General features: G+C 52.0%; 2 long non-coding RNA genes across 6 annotated transcripts in view; both read left to right on the top strand.

Annotated features, from left to right (window-relative positions):
* LOC121020146 (uncharacterized) overlaps nucleotides 1–11,312 on the top strand; it is a 53,746-nt gene extending 42,434 nt beyond the window's left edge. For 4 of the 5 annotated variants that reach the window (XR_005785978.1, XR_005785974.1, XR_005785976.1 and 1 more), the window contains 3 exons: nucleotides 3,859–3,969; nucleotides 4,704–4,792; nucleotides 11,263–11,312. This is a non-coding gene — a long non-coding RNA (uncharacterized LOC121020146). The remainder of the gene's footprint in view (nucleotides 1–3,858; nucleotides 3,970–4,703; nucleotides 4,793–11,262) is intronic. The other variant, XR_005785977.1, reaches the window with a different exon arrangement.
* Nucleotides 11,313–13,200: 1,888 nt separating this feature from the next.
* LOC121020153 (uncharacterized) lies at nucleotides 13,201–15,303 on the top strand. Its single transcript, XR_005785982.1, has 2 exons — nucleotides 13,201–13,811; nucleotides 14,046–15,303. It is a non-coding gene; the product is annotated as an uncharacterized LOC121020153 (long non-coding RNA).
* Nucleotides 15,304–15,510: the final 207 nt, after the last annotated feature.

Below are 15,510 nucleotides of genomic sequence, written 5' to 3'. Positions count from 1 at the left end.
ACACACACACACACACACACACACACACACACACACACACACACACAGGAATCTAATCTGAAGTGCTGTCCAGGCCTTCATGTTGCCCATATGTTGAAACAGCTGAGTGTATGGAAATTGCTGGGGATGGGGGACAGGGTGGGGACAGCTAGACTTTTTCATTTGTCTCCAGTGGAGTAGGGCTTCATGTACCTGCTATGAGGGTGCAGGGGTGGGGGTAGGGTCCCGTGGGAAATGCCTGCCTTTTTTTTTTTTTTTTTTTTTTAAGTTTTTGGAGAGGGATGGGAATGGTCTCCCAGGGTGGGCTTTGAGACAAGAAGAACAACACATGACCCACAAGAAACAAGGGTCAACCATGACAGGAAAGCTCACTTAGACTGTAGAAAGAACTGTTCTGCTTTTATTTTTATTTTCAAAAATGTTTTAATGTTTATTTTTGACAGAGAGAGAGAGAGAGAGAGGAGGAGGAGGAGTGGGGGAAGGGCAGAGAGAGAGGGGAAACACAGAATCCAAAGCAGGTTCCAGGCTCTGAGCTGTCAGCACAGAGCCCCACTCGGGGCTCGAACTCACAGACCGCGAGATCGCGACCTGAGCTGATGCTTAACTGATGGAGACACCCAGGTGCCCCCGAACTGCTTTATTTTGTTTTGTTTTGTTTTAACGATTTTATTGGGTAGAATCAAAGCAAAATCCAGAACTTACAAAAGGGTATCCCATGAAAAGTGCCTCTGTGACTTCCCATACTCAGTCCCACCCCACAGGCAACCACCGCTCCACTCCCTTACAAATCCTTCCAGAGACCGTCTATGTCGATAAAGGCAGATGACTTTTGTTCTTCCCGAAAAGGTAACGTGCTACCCACACTCTTTTGCCCCTCGATTTTTCCGCTTTACTTGAAGATCTTTCCATGTCAGCACATAGAGAGTAGCTACATTTTTTTTAAGAGTAGCTACATTAAAAACATTTTTTTAAAAGTTTTATTTAAGTAATCTCTACACCCAACATGGGGCTCAAACTCATGACCCCAAGATCAAGAGTTTCATGCTTTTCCAACTGAGCCAGCCAGGCGCCCTGAGAGTAGCTACATTTTTTAAATGGTTGCTGGTATTCTATCTTAAGGCTGATTCATTTAATTAACCTTCTCTGTAGACATTCAGGCCATTTTCCAATTTCTTGTTTTAGGAGAGGTGCATCAATACATTAGCCCTACAAAAATGCACTTCTGTTCTTAATCTCTGGGATAAATATCTAGGGGTAGAATTCCTGGGTCAGAAGGCATATGAATTTTTAATTTTGATGGTCAAACGGCCTCTTTTAGAGATTGCACCAATTTACACCCTCACCAGCAATATACAAAAATGTGTTGGCAAATATATTTTATCTTTGCTGATTTGCTAGGTGAAAAAAAAAATGCTGTCTCCTTGTAGGCTAATTTGCATTTCTTTTATGAATGAAGTTGAGCCTCTTTTCATGTGTCTGAGAACTATTTGTTCTTCCTTCTTTGTGAACCATTTATATTCTTTACTTGCTAGTTTTGCATCTGGATTGTTGTTCATTTTTCTTGGATTTGGAGGAATCTTTACATATTAAGAACACAATCCCTTTGCCTGTGCTAAGAGATGCCAGTTTGTGGTTTACTTATGGGATTTTTTTTTCCATGGATGAAATGTTGGCTTTTATGTAGTCAGATTTATAAACCTTTTCTTTATGGTTTCTAGGTTTTGTAATGTACTTTATTTTATTTATTTAAAAAAAGTTTTTTAACGTCTATTATTTATTTTTGAGAGACAGAGAGACAGAGTGCGAGCAGGGGAGGGGCAGAGAGAGAGAGAGAGAGGGAGACACAGAATCTGAAGCAGCTCCAGGCTCCGAGCTGTCAGCACAGAGCCCAACGTGGGGCTCGAACTCACAAATCGTGAGATCATGACCTGAGCTGAAGTCGGAAGCTTAACCGACTGAGCCTCCCAGGCACCCCTAGGTTTTGTAATGTATTTTAAAAGGCATTCTGGGAGGCCTGGGTGGCTCAGTCAGTTGATCATCCAATTTTGGCCCAGGTCATGATCTCATAGTTCATGAGTTTGAGCCCCTCGTTGGGCTTGCCGCTGTCAGCACGGAGCCTGCTTTGGATCCTCTGTCCCTTCCTCTCTCTGCCCCTCCCCTGCACTCTCTCTCTCTCTCAAAAATAATAAATCAAAATAAATAAATAAAAGGTTTTCCTTCCTCCAAACTCATTGAAAGTATGTTTTAACAGTATCTTACGGATTCCATATTTTTATGTTTATGCCTTTAATGCATCTGAGATTTATTGTGGTACAAGGTGTGAGACAGGCACCCAGCTCCGTTGTCCATTTGTTCCACGCCGTTGAATAAATAACCCGTCTTATCCCCAATGATCTGAGACACCATCTTCACCAGAGACCAAATTGCTGTTACTATTTGTTTTCGTTCTAGAGTTTTCTTTTCTGTTCCCTTGATCTGTCTGTCTATTCGTGTTGTTTTAATCACCATAGCTTTATACTATTTTAAATAGTTGGTAGGTCTAGGCCCCCTCACGGTTCTTTTTTAGAAGATCTCTGCGTATTCTCGCTTGGTTATTTTTCTGTATGAACTTTAGAAAGAGCCTGACTAATTCCAAAAAGGAAGCCGTGTACCGGGTGGCAGTGAGTGTGGGCGGGGCCCCCTGCCTGCCTCTCTGGCCCCAGCCACTTGCAGCATCTGGCAGAGAAGACGAGATGGTGCTGGACAATTACAGATGACTCAGGGATGTTCTTTCTCCCTTCCCAATTAAGCAAGGAGGGCTTTCTGGAGGAAGGGGAGGTGGAGGAGGCAGAGAAAGGGGAGAAGGAGCAGGAGGAAAAGCAGGGGTAGAAGAGGATCTCAGAGCAGGGAAGAAAAGAGGCCTCCTGGCAGAGAGGATTAAAGAAACTACTCTCTGGGGGGGGGGGGGGGGGAGAGAAGCAGCAGAGCACGATGAGGCTTTGGGGAAGAGAAGCCAGAATCAAAGCTGGGAGGAGGTTTCCTTGCGGAGATTGGACAGGAGTGGGGGAGGGCGAGGGGGTGGAGGCCAGCTGGGAGGGCCCGGGCCCGGGCAGGTGGGGGGCGGCCTGGAACTGAAGAAGCCCGCGGTTAGAGAGGCGGTTGGCCTCTGAGTCAGCCCGCGGGGCTTCGGGGAGCAGGCTGCCACGGCTGAACGCAAGGCAGGCAGAAACAGAACCAAAGCCAGAAACTCCGATCATCCTCTTGTTCAGACCTGGCGGTTCCCAGGAGGCCCCCTCCCGTGCTCCTGTGGGTGACACGAGGTCCCTCCCCCGCCCCCCAGGGGAACCATGGCACGGGCCTTGGGCTTGGCTGCTGTGATCACGTGAGTGCATTTACTCACGGAGAGGAATCAGAAGACTAGTCCTGAGAACTTGTAACTCCTGGGCTGCATCAGAAGCACATGGGGTTGGGGGTGGGCATTGCTGTGTGATGAGAAGTTGTTAATTGTCCACACCGAAGAAGGCAGCAGGAGCCCCGTCCTGGGAACAGGCGGTGCAGAGTCAGGGAAGGCCTCCCCGCCACGGGGTTGCTGGCTGGCACTGGGGAGGGAGGAAGGGAGGGCTGGATGAGCCTCCCTGTATGAGGACCCGCTCAGTCCCAGGCAGGACCATGCAAGGTGCTATCGGACCACGCCCAACGAGCTGCTTCTGTCCCTGCCACGTAACCACCTCAGAGCCCCTGCACAGGGCAGCTGGGACCCTCTCTTCCCTCTTCCCACCCAAAAGCTGGCTCTTCTCTCTGCGCCCTCCTGGGCTGGGCCGGTCTGGGAGCAGAGTCCTGCTTGCCCACTTGAGGACCTAACAAAGTTTCTTTCCTCAGCCATTCCGATCCCAGAATGTCATCAGGACCACCCCCGCGCTGAGACTTTTCACCTGCAACACTGAGGCTCAGAGAGGGCACGTGAGGGCCCCATAGCCACACAGCAAACAGGTATCGATGGGGCCAGAATCCAGGGCAGCGGCTTCTAGCTGTAGGGCCTCCTCCTGTGTGCTGTGGGGGGCACATTCAGCACCCCCCCCACCCCAGGGATCCCGGGGCCATCCCTGCAGGAGTCTGCCTCTGCTACGCCAGGGGTGGGGTGTGTGTGTATGTGTCGGGGCGGTGGGGGTCGATCTTCCTTCCCAAGAGCCAGAGCATCTTGGTTTTAATGAGCTCAGGGTCAGCGTTTAGAGGGACTGTGTGTATTTTCAGTGAGAATGGGTGGGATATTTGCGTGTGGTTTGTTTTCTGGATGCAAAATACATGCCATGGATAAGAGGCCACCAACACAAATCTGTACAGAGCTAGCGGGGTTTGGTAAAAAATGTTCTTGCTGAGGAGCTGAGACTTAAACCCTGCCTGGAAGTCACTCCCTTTCTCTGGGCCTCAGTTTCCCATTTTGTAAATTGAAGGGGTTGGACCAAGGAGTGTTGGAAGGCCCTTCCCGCTCTGACCTGCCCTGTTTCCTGAAAGGGCTATCAGGCCCCGGACACTGTGTCCCAAGCACAGTGGGGACAGGGGCAAGGCTTTCGAAGTCTCCCCCGGGATGGGGGCTGGCGTGATTTGCATGAAGCACCCTCGGGCCTCCCTGGGTGGGGGTCACTCCTGCCCCTTCTGCTCAGGATGTGGATGGGTGGGGGAGGGGGAGGGCTTACTGTCTACCCACCAGGCGCTTCTGGTTTCAGAAGGAAAGTAACTGCTGAAGACGCCCCCAGGGACCCAGCCGGAGGCCCCAGTCCAGCAGGGGCAGAGAGCCCGGGGTGGAAAGGGCCAGGTGAGCAGACCCACTCCTCACTGCCTGCCCAGGCCGGCTGGGCTCCTCCTGCCCCGGACATTTCCCTCTGTCTGTGCAGCCAGGGGAACCCCCAGAAAGAGCATTTGCCCTCTTGAATACTCAGAGGGAAAAATATGCCTCACGATGGTAAGAAACATGAGAGGTGGCAGAAGTCCATGGAATTGGTACTGTAAGTTGCGAGACAAAAGTCAAAGTTCCACGGGTGGTGAAATAGTATTTAGAAAATCAAGAAAAAAAACCCAAACTAAGAAAAACCGTGAGCCTCGCAGCATCACCCAGGTGACGATGACACTTCAGGGGCATCATCTCTGCCGATTCTTCCAGCCATCGGCACGGACTTTTGGTTCGTGTCAGAATTTTACAGAGCTTTGCATCATGCGACATGTGTGCTTCTGATGCTCTGTCACCTGTTCACAGCAGTATCAGGGCGTGTTTTTCTTGGTGTGGTAAGGTAAAGCCAGGCTGCTGTAACAAAGAGCCCCAACAGCTCAGAAGATACAAGTTCAATTCCTTCTCCTGTAACATCCCAGGTTAGCGGGCAACTCCGTTCACACACACGTACAGGGGCCCAGATTCCTTCTGTTGTGTCATTCTGTGGACCCACAGCCCTGGGGTCTAGAATCAAGGCCGGGTTTTCTTGGAGGCACGCCTCTGTCTTATGGCTCCAGCCTGGAATGGAGCCCCTCTCTTTGCTCACATTCTATTCGTGAACACTTAGCCCCAAGGTCACATCTGACTGCAAGGGAGGCGGGTTAATGTGGTCCCTAGAGAGGCTCTCATGTGCTGAGATACAACGTTATCATTGAGGGAGGAGGGGGATATAAAATTTAATGGATCACTTAGCAGAGCCTGGATCTTTGAAAACTGTCAACCCAAAGGTTTGCTTTTTCCTTTGGACAGTCCTTTTATGCGATTATGCTCTTTTGTTGTTGTTTAATGTTTATTTTATTTATTTTGAGAGACAGAGAGCAAGTAAGCAGGGGAGCAGAGAGAGAGAGAGAGAGAGAGAGAGAGAGAAAGAGCATGAGCAGAGGAGGGGCAGACAGAGGGAGAAGAGATGTCCCAAGCAGGCTCCACACTGTCAGCACAGAGCCCAACGTGGGGCTCGAACTCACGAACTGTGAGATCATGACTTGCGCTGAAATCAAGAGTCAGATGCTTAACTGACTGAGCCACCTAGGTGCCCCGTGATTATGCTTTTTTGCATTATCTGTGTCTCTCCTCCCTTGTTCTTCCTCCCCCTCCTTTTCTTTCTCCCTTACTCTTTCTTCCACCTCTTCCCTCACCCTAACACAGACCTCCTAGGGTAAGTAGGATGGAGTTTCCAGGCTCCACGGGTCACGGAGTGCACCCAATGTTCCAGACGGTCAGAGCGAAGGACAGTGGCATGCATCCCTGTTGCTTTTCCCTGTACTGATCCTTGACTGCTTCGCCACTGCTAAGCCACCCCCCGTCCAAGCGGCCCTCGAGAATGTAATTGAGAATAAGGGGACTTACAAGAAATCAGCATCGGGTTTGCAGGCAGGCGACCATGGATTTCACGTTCTGATGCTGCTCGTTACTGATGTGTGATCCCAAGCAGATCTCCTGGCCTCTGTTCTGAGTCTTTATCCAACACTGGAGCAAATGCAACTTCCCCTTCCTATCCCAAAGAGGTTTTGGGAAGCTGGCACAAAATCACGTTTGCGTAAAAGCTTTGTATCTTTTTTAGTATTTTTCTCTAAATAATTCAAACCTGCTGGTTTTTGGTCCGAATTTGATAATTCCAATATCTGAGGTCATCTGGAGGTCTAATTCTGCTGTTTGTTTTAGCTGCTGATTCTCACTCATTGTGGCTCGCTTTCTTATGTACCTTGGAGTTACAGGTTGTGCCCTCATGTCCACGTGGGCTGTCCTTATCTGTGGGAATTCTGGGAGGTCTCGCTTAAGAGCGTCGGCTCCCAAGAGGATTAACGTTGGCTCCCCAAGGTACTACTAAGCTGGCTTGACTTTAAGAAAAAACTTCCTGGTTTGTGGTTTTCCAAATCACATAAGCAGTGTACATTTGAACCCCAACCTGCAGAAGAAAAGAGTCTATGATTCCCAAATTCTCAGGAAAGATTCGCTTTTTTTTTTCAACTGAGAGCCCAGGCCAAGACGGCTATGTTTCCTTCAGTCTCTCTTTGCTGGTGAGGCCACCAGCCTCATTCCAGGTCATTCCAGATGAAAAAGATTTCGGTTTTACGCTGGAATCTCAATTCCAATTTCCCACCTTGCTTAAGTGCCATGTGGATCTTAAAACTTAAGACCCGGGGCGCCTGGGTGGCACAGTCAGTTAAGCGTCCGACTTCAGCCAGGTCACGATCTCGCGGTCCGTGAGTTCGAGCCCCGCGTCGGGCTCTGGGCTGATGGCTCAGAGCCTGGAGCCTGTTTCCGATTCTGTGTCTCCCTCTCTCTCTGCCCCTCCCCCGTTCATGCTCTGTCTCTCTCTGTCACAAAAATAAATAAAAAACGTTGAAAAAAAATTAAAAAAAAAAACAAAAAAACAAAAAAAAAAAACCTTAAGACCCTATGTTAGGGAGCTGGGCTAATGTCCTGGGGCAGCTACTATCTACAGTCATCTTAGCATCTTTATTTCCTACTCGCTCTTCATTTGGGGGCCCTGAGGATTGCCCTCACCTGTCTGTGAATTCAGTGCTTTTTTTTTTTTTAATTTCAAAAATGTTTTTATTTTTTATTTTTGAGAGAGACAGAGCATGAGTGGGGGAGGGGCAGAGAGGGAGGAAGGCACAGAATGTGAAGCAGGCTCCAGGCTCTGGGCTGTCAGCACAGAGCCCGATGTGGGGCTCGAAACCACGAACTGTGAGATCATGACATGAGCCGAAGTCGGACGCTTAGCTGACGGACCCACTCAGGCGCCCCGAAAGATATCTTTCGGAGTGTTTGTTGTATTTTGCACCCCGCCCCCCCCATTTCTGGTGTTGTGCAGTGGGAGAGATTTTCGGTGGACTCTGAAATTCCGTTATCTTTCAAGGTTTTTTTTAAACCCCTTCTGTCCTCTTTCCCTTTCTCTCTTGTCTTCTCCTTGGCCTTCCAGTCCTTCTCTCCACCCTGAAGCCACACTTGTCTGTTAGATCACAACTGTTAGCTCCGCATGTCCTGAGGGAACGTTCTGGCAGGTTTTCTTCAATGCTCCTGCTTGGCCCTCCCCAGTTCCTTCCTGTGGCTCTCTAGCTCCAGCCCCTTAATGTGGCCAGTGAACAGCCCCAGACACTCTCCCGCCTCAGCCTGCACCCTCAGGCTTTATCTCCTGCCCAGACTTGTCAGAATCCCTCTTCCTTCCACCTGTCACTATTCAACATGTCAAAATGTGCTCAGCCAGGAGGAGGTTTAGGTCGGAGCTTTTTAGAATCTTCTTGGAGCTTTCCTCCTTTGAATCATTGCGAACATCATGCATCAGAGAAGCTCAAAGTTTTGGGGGCGCCCGGGTGGCTCAGTCGGTTCCACATCCGACTTCAGCTCATGTCATGATCTCATGGCTCTTGAGTTCGAGCCCCGTGTCAGGATTTGTGTCCGGACGGCTCGGAGCCTGGAGCCTGCTTCGGATTCTGTGTCTCTCTCTCTACCCCTCCCCTGCTCGTGCTCTGTTTCCCTCTCTCTCAAAAATAAATACACATTAAAAAAGAAAAGAAAAGAAAAAAGCTCAGAGTTTCGGTGCTCAGAGATTCAGATGTCGGTGCCAAGGCCTCACTCCCAGATCTTCATACTGGCGAGGTCCTAGCCTGTGAGATCCCACCGAGAGCTCGGGGGAAGCAGAGTTTGGCCAACTTCTTCTTCCTGGAATGGATTGAAAGAATGTGAGAGAATTCTGGAGTGAGAGCAGGCAGAATTGCCCAGGAGGGAAAGTGGATCTCTGGTCCTGATTTAAGGGCCACTTTTCCCCTTGTGGGCACTCCCTTCCCTGCAGACTGGCTCAAGCAGCCTTCTGAGGAGGGTTTGCTGAAGCTCTTCCCCTGGAGAGAATTGACAGGGACTTTGGACTGTAGCCACCTCTGTCAGTGGATTCTGCATGGTCGTAGGAGGCAAAGCCTTAAGCCCAGAGGACAGGATCCCAGGCTTCCAGGAAAAGGAAAGCCTAACACTGGGGATCAGGGATGCTCTTCCCAAGGCTTCTAGAAGCATACCTAGAAGACTGTCCCTGGAGCCCCTAGCACAGAGCCGCTATGCCCCAGTGCCACACTACATACACAGTGCGTCACTTCATGGCCACAATCACCCTATGAGCTACATTCTTTGGGAAACTGAGGCTGAACGAGGCAGAGGCCCTGTAGTTGCTAAGGGCAGAGAGAGCCAGGGTTCGACCCCAGGCCTGACTTACCTGAAACCTGTCCTCTACCTCCCATGTGAACTGTTTTCAGGAAAGACAGGTGGGCAGGTTGGCTACTGCAACCATGTAAGAGCTGACAGCTGCACGACGTGCTTCGGGAGGCAGCAGACCCAGGGGCGAAGCCCAAGGCCTCCGGAGCCAGCCTGGTGGAGTTCAAATTCCAGCTGTAGCACTGAACTAGCCAGGTGACTCCGGCTGATTCTTTACTCCAGCGCCCCTCCTTCCCTGCATCCAGAGTGAGCCTTTCAAACACAAACTGGATGGTTTCCCTCATCTCTTCTCAATCTCCTGACAGCTACTCACCACTTGTAGAATGAAATCCAAGTGCCTCACCGAGGCTCACGGCGGAGGCCACCAGTGCTCACCAAAACCTACATTCTCCTCTGGGTCCTGGACTCACCCCTGCAATGTGCCTCAGCCTCCTTGCACGGGTGGAGGTGGGGCGGGGAGGGCAGGGGCGTGGCCTCTCCCCTAGCATTTCTCATCGGCCAGCTAGACGTGGGGGATCCACCGAGGATTCTGAGGAGATGAAAGAGCCCCAAGTTGGAGGGTGCCTGGGTCCTTGGTATGTGGAACAAGAGCCCTGTGCCCTGTGTCATAGTGTCTTATGACACTAACAGAACAATTACATGAGCAGAAAAACAAACCTCTACGTGTTAAGCCATTAGAGCTTGGGTGGCTGTCACAGCAGCTGGGTCCCCCTGACCAATACAAGGCCCTGCGTGATCTCCAGCCCACCTGCCTCTGTCCCTTCCTGTCACTCTGCTCCGGCCACACCAGCCTTCTTGCTGCTCCCGAGATCCTCCGAGCTCATTCTACCTCTGTGCCTTCTTCACTAGGCATCGTTCCCTCCTTCTGGAGTGTTCTTGCCAAGCTTTGCATGATGCTCTTTCCCGCTCTGTCCAGGTTTCCAATCAAATACTGCCTCCTTGGACAGAGAAACCCTCCTTCCGGGATGGTGCCGTCTCCCTGCACCTCCTGGCTCTGCTCTGTTTCCCTCCAGGGCAGTTGTCATGACTCGACACTCTACTATACGTGTTTCTTTGTTGACATACTTTTTATCTGTCTCCTTCCCGTGTCTGTCTATCCCTAGTGCCTGGAACAGCGACTGGCACATAATAAGCACTCAGTCAATATTCTTCAAGAATAAATGAACACAACTCCCCTCTGATTTCAATCTGCCTACTTCATCCTCTGTTATCTCATCCATAAAATGGGATTGTGTGTTGGGACGAAAGGAGCGAGTGCGGGCTAAGTGTGGGCCACAGACGCCCCAGGTTCTAACGTACTTAGGGACCTAGAAGGCAAAGGCTTTATTCCACCTGTCCGCTGGCCACATGTGGTCTCCTGCCGGAACCACAATGGCAGCGAGATACCCAATTCCTTCTTGACTCTCGAGGTTTTACTCAGGCCTGCCCTCCGCCCTCTCCTGTCCCCTTGCCATGACTGTCGGAGGTCTGGAGCCTTGAGAGGGGGGTGAAGAATTCAGGCTGGACCCAGTGCAAGGAAGCCCAAACCAGTGCCATGGGCTGTTTAGAGAAGAGCCGAGGGGGGTGATTTAGGCAGAAGATTCTAGTGGCTGCCCTCCCAGGAGAGGGAGTGGGGTGAACGGGCCAGCTCTGGATCCTTGGGCTGGCTGAGAGCTTCACTGGTGTGGGGAATTGAACCAATGGACTGGCTGATGAAAAGAGGGAGGTTTGGGCTGCCCTTTGGGCCGTGAGCCACAGAACTGGCATCTGAGTGGCTGTAGCCACAGGTGGGAGGAATCCACCTGCCAGCAAGTCTAGTCTGCAGGGAGGAGACCCAGGAGCTCTTATGCTCGAGGGAGGTGGACAGCTTCCGGGTGCCCGCTGGCTGCTGAAGACAGAAAAGGGCTTTCAAGGAAGACAGAAGAACACATTCAGGGACACGCACTTGTGAAATAACAGAATGATAGGGTGCCGGCCAGTTAGGATGGCGAGAAGGAGGTGGCCCTTGTGGCCCTAGATGGTGGGTGGAGTCAGGTGTTGACCTTTTTTTTTTTTTAATTTTTTAAATGTTTATTCCTTCTTTTTTTTTTTTTTTTTTTTTTTTTGAGGGACAGAAAGCAGGGGAGGGGCAGAGAGAGAAACACACACAGAATCCGAAGCAGGCTCCAGGCTCTGAGCTGTCAGCACACAGCCCGATGTGGGGCTCAAACTCACGAACCGTGAAATCATGGCCTGAGCCGAAGTCGGCCACCCAACCAACTGAGCCTCCCAGGTGCCCCAGAAGCTGACCTTTAAAAAGCCACATAAGAGGGAAGGTTGAGCACCAGATTAGGAGACAGGAACCTTCCAAAATTTCCTGGACGAGGACCTTTTCAACTAGACTGCCATGAACTGTGTATTCTTAAGCAGGCCATCTACTTCCTCTGTGCCTCAGTTTCCACATCTGTTGAGCTGAAGACGGTGTCCTTCACGTGAGGTGAGGAGAAGAAAGACTGGCTGCCTGTGCAGTTTGCAAGCCGCAAAGTGTTTGCTTATTTGAACTTCGAGGTGGATGGGAACAGCTAAGGAACCCCCCCTGGGGCACCTGTGAGGGGAGGGCTGAGGGGCAACCCGGAAATGACTTTGCTGAGAGGAGAGGGGGAGAGAACAGGGAGAGGAAACCCAAAATGGACCACAGGGAGGGGTGGGGGAGGAGACAGGCTGCAAGCGTTCCAGCAGGAGACCACCTGTGGCCCGTGGACATGACCTTTGGTGTCTCACGGCAGATTCAGTCTGGCTGCTTCTGCACCAGCAGCAAGAGTCCAGACTGGGTCCCCGTCGTTGTCACAAATATTCTGGCGTTCTCTCCGTCTAGGTACCTGGCGGGACTAGATCCTCTGTGCCGTTGAGGGTCTGCATGACCGTGTGACTCTATTTGGCCACTGGCACGTGAGTGGAAGTGACGGTATCACTTTAGGGGCAAACTAAAGAGCTCATGCGTGACTGGCGGTCAAGGCAGAGCCGGTCGGCGCCCCGCCCACAGCTCTTGGAGCATCCTGATGACTTAGTCCCCCCAGTGTCTGCGTCTCTGTTCCCAAGGGCTTTGTCTAGACCACAAAACACGGCTCTGCCCGCGCGCACCCCAGGCTGGGAGTGCCAGGGAAATACACACCTCACCCCTGTCAACCCGGGCCAGCGACTGGGGGGGGGGGGGTTGAGATATAAATACCCCAGCTCTCTCACCCCTGAGGCGGGCTCACCCTGGCGCATGGGTTCCTCACCGTTTCCCCGGGATTTCCCAGGGGACGAACCGCATTCACCCACAGCGGTGGCTGGCTTAATCCACATCCCTTATTAGCTGCTTTCCTTTCCCTGAGGCATTCTCCCGCTCCATACCAGTGTCCCCCGTGCCCCCCCCCCCCCCGGAAATTAGCTGTTGGCACTTGCACCACTGACTCTGGGTCTGTTTCTGGACAGCCACGTTCCTCTTTCCTGCCGTCACCAAAACCCACTGGCCAAAGAGTGGGCCGTTCCCCAGGCAGTGACTGTTCTGTCATCCCCAGGCCTTGGGGTAGAGCGACTAGAAGAAGCTGGGCCTCCAGTGGGCTCACCGCGGACAGTGAGCCGGAGGAAGAAGCCCCCTGAGGCTTGGGAGGCCTTTGGTGCCACGGCATCAGCTCACCTACTCTGACTGATACGGCCCCTGCCTCCCACCATACGCTGCAAAGGCACATCGAGTTCAAGGCATCTTACAAGGGACAGAGAAGGACGGAAAGACAAAGAAAGAAGGCATGCAAGCCCATATGTGCACAATGGACAGAGAGTGTGGGAATGTGTGAGTGTGAGTGTGTGTGTGTGTGTGTGTGTGTGTGTGTGTGTGCCTATGTTAGGGCAGAATGGAAGGAAAGGGGAGGGACCAGTTTGAAGGGGCGACTAAAAAAAGATGCCCAAGGGGCACTTGGCTGGCTCAGCCGGTTAAGCATCCGACTCTTGGTTTTGGCTTCCGTCACCATCTCACGGTCTGTGAGATCAAGCCCTGCATCGGGCCCCCCACGGACAGCGCGGAGCCCGCTTGGGATTCTCTCCCCCGCTCTCTCTGCCCCTCCCCACTCTCAAAAGAAATTAACTTCAAAAAGAAAGCAAGACAAAGATGTCCAAGAACTCTGGCATCGGAGAGACGGAGGTAGAAAAGGATAAAAGATCAAAAGGCCGAGAGACGCAGTGACAAGGGTCCAGGGTCACACACGGAAGCTGAATGCTGAGCCAAGCCTCAAAGGTGGGCTTCCTGATTCCAACCCAGCGCTCCTTCCCCTGAGCTCGTCGCCCCATCCAGAAGGCCTGGCTGGCCTGCCTTCTCTCCGCTGCCCTGGTGTTGCGGGGTGGGGGGGAAGCCCACGGCCGGTGGCCCGTGGCTCCAAGCCCCTCACATGTGGATGACAGCGGCACACAGGCCGGCCTGTGACCATGTGTGGGCCTAAGCAGCAGGTTCCTCTGTTTGCAAGCACATAAGTGGACTCTTGCCAGCTCAAGCCATAAATGGGGGTGAACTGGGGAGTCCTGGGGCTCCCAGCTAACAGCATGGGCCTTGGGAGAACAGCGTCGAGAGCGGCTTCGGACTGGCCCCGTGCCCTGGACCCTCCCACCAGCGATGGCCCTGTCTGCCCCTCACCTGCCATTCTCACAGGTAAGGAGCGCCGATTCCCGGAAGAAAGAATCAGACTGGCTACCTCCAGTCAGGCGTTCTTCTTGGATCCAATGGGCTGAATCCAAGAGTGAGGGGTAACCCAGGAGCACGCTGGGGCCCATGCCCGAGCATGGCCAGTTTCCAGAGCCTGGGCGGTGGTGAGCCGGCAGACCCGAGGGAGGTGTTTGCGAACGGAGCCCTCTCCTGCCCTTGACATACACCTCCTCTCAGCAGGTCCCGCTCTTCGTTTTCTCTCTGTCATTCATTCGACCCTCCCTGAAGCTCTCATTGATGTACTACAGGCACCTGGTGCCGTGGAGACGCTCCTCACCCCTCTCACACACAACCGAGGGGCCTGCAGCCTTGGGACGGCCTGCCTGTGGTGGGGCCAGCTCCGTGTCTTGATCTCGCCACCCAGCCTGGGGACGCTTAGGATTGACCTGACCGAGCCAGCCAGCATAGTCACATATGGACAGAAAGTGCTAGAAGGTGTTTTAATCTGCTCCCCAAGTTCCCATGCGGAACAGGGTCTGTGAAGGATTCCAGAGCTGGATTTCCCTGACTCATCATCCTTGAGATTCTGTCAGTGGAGTTTTTTCTAGAGAGGGAGGCCTGCCCTTTGGCTTAGTTGCAGAACTGCCCCCAGCACTCCCTCAGCTCAACCTCCCCCTCCTCTCCCCCTCCACTCCCTCGGGACTCCCTCCGGGTGTCTCTAGGTCACAATATCCTCCTGCTCTTTGGGGGGAGCCTGACCAGAGGCCCTTTTGTTGTTTCTACTCCTGTTCTCACAAAAGTCCCTGTGGAGGGGGAAAAATGTCACCTAGATAAAGACACAGAGCATAAAGAAGAAAAAACCCAAAGAGTGACATTTGGGAAAGTTTAGACAAGAATAGCCTGGACAGGGCTGAGCTTGGGAAGAGGGAGAAGGTCAGAGCCTGGGGGATTAGGGACGTCAGACAGCTGACATGGTGACAGATGTCTGGCCCTGGGTTTCTCTTTCGTAATGACCAGAGTTTGCTCACTGAGCTCTGCCAGAGCACTCGCTATGTGCTAAGCACCTTCCGCTGATTGTCTCACTTAATTCACAAGACACCCCTGGGAGATCCTTACCGTTATTAACTCAAATGGAAGATGGGGAAACTGAGGTTCAGGGAGGTAAAGTAACTTTCCCAGGGTCTCATGCCCATCTGGCTACGGCACAACAGGCTACCAGGGCCCCCCGTGGTTTTGAAGCTCAGAGCAACCGGGATGTCTGAGTACCATAAAGTTTTATCTGAGCAGATGAGCCTTGCTGAGAGAAATCCTTGTGCTCCCAGAGAACAGGGTGGAAAATGGGAAAGAAACTAGCTTTGGAGTCGGAAATCCTGGAGCCCCAACACAGGCTTTGCCTCTCGCTATTGAATTACCTTGAACTTACTGTAGGGAGCCCAAGAAGAAAAGTAGCATGATTGGCCAGGCTTGGATCATGCCATCACACCCAGGCCAATCATTTTTAGCAAGTTGGCTGTTCGAGTTCAGTCCCACTACTTAGAGCGGGATGGGCAGTGCTTTGTCCGGGAAAACGGAGTGTGGGTAGGGGGAGGAAATAAAAGATTCTAGGCAAAATGAATATATTTTATTATTCAAACCCCAGTTCTCTCCGCTCCTAATCATTCCCATCCAATATTGAAATGCCACTCTGAAGTTTACATTCTGGGGG

Source organism: Herpailurus yagouaroundi, unplaced genomic scaffold (assembly GCF_014898765.1).
Source record: "Herpailurus yagouaroundi ecotype Mexico unplaced genomic scaffold, PumYag 247, whole genome shotgun sequence".
Lineage (NCBI taxonomy): Eukaryota > Metazoa > Chordata > Mammalia > Carnivora > Felidae > Herpailurus > Herpailurus yagouaroundi.
The sequence above is the reverse complement of the archived record's forward strand: the minus strand, read 5'-3'. Positions and strand labels throughout refer to the sequence as shown.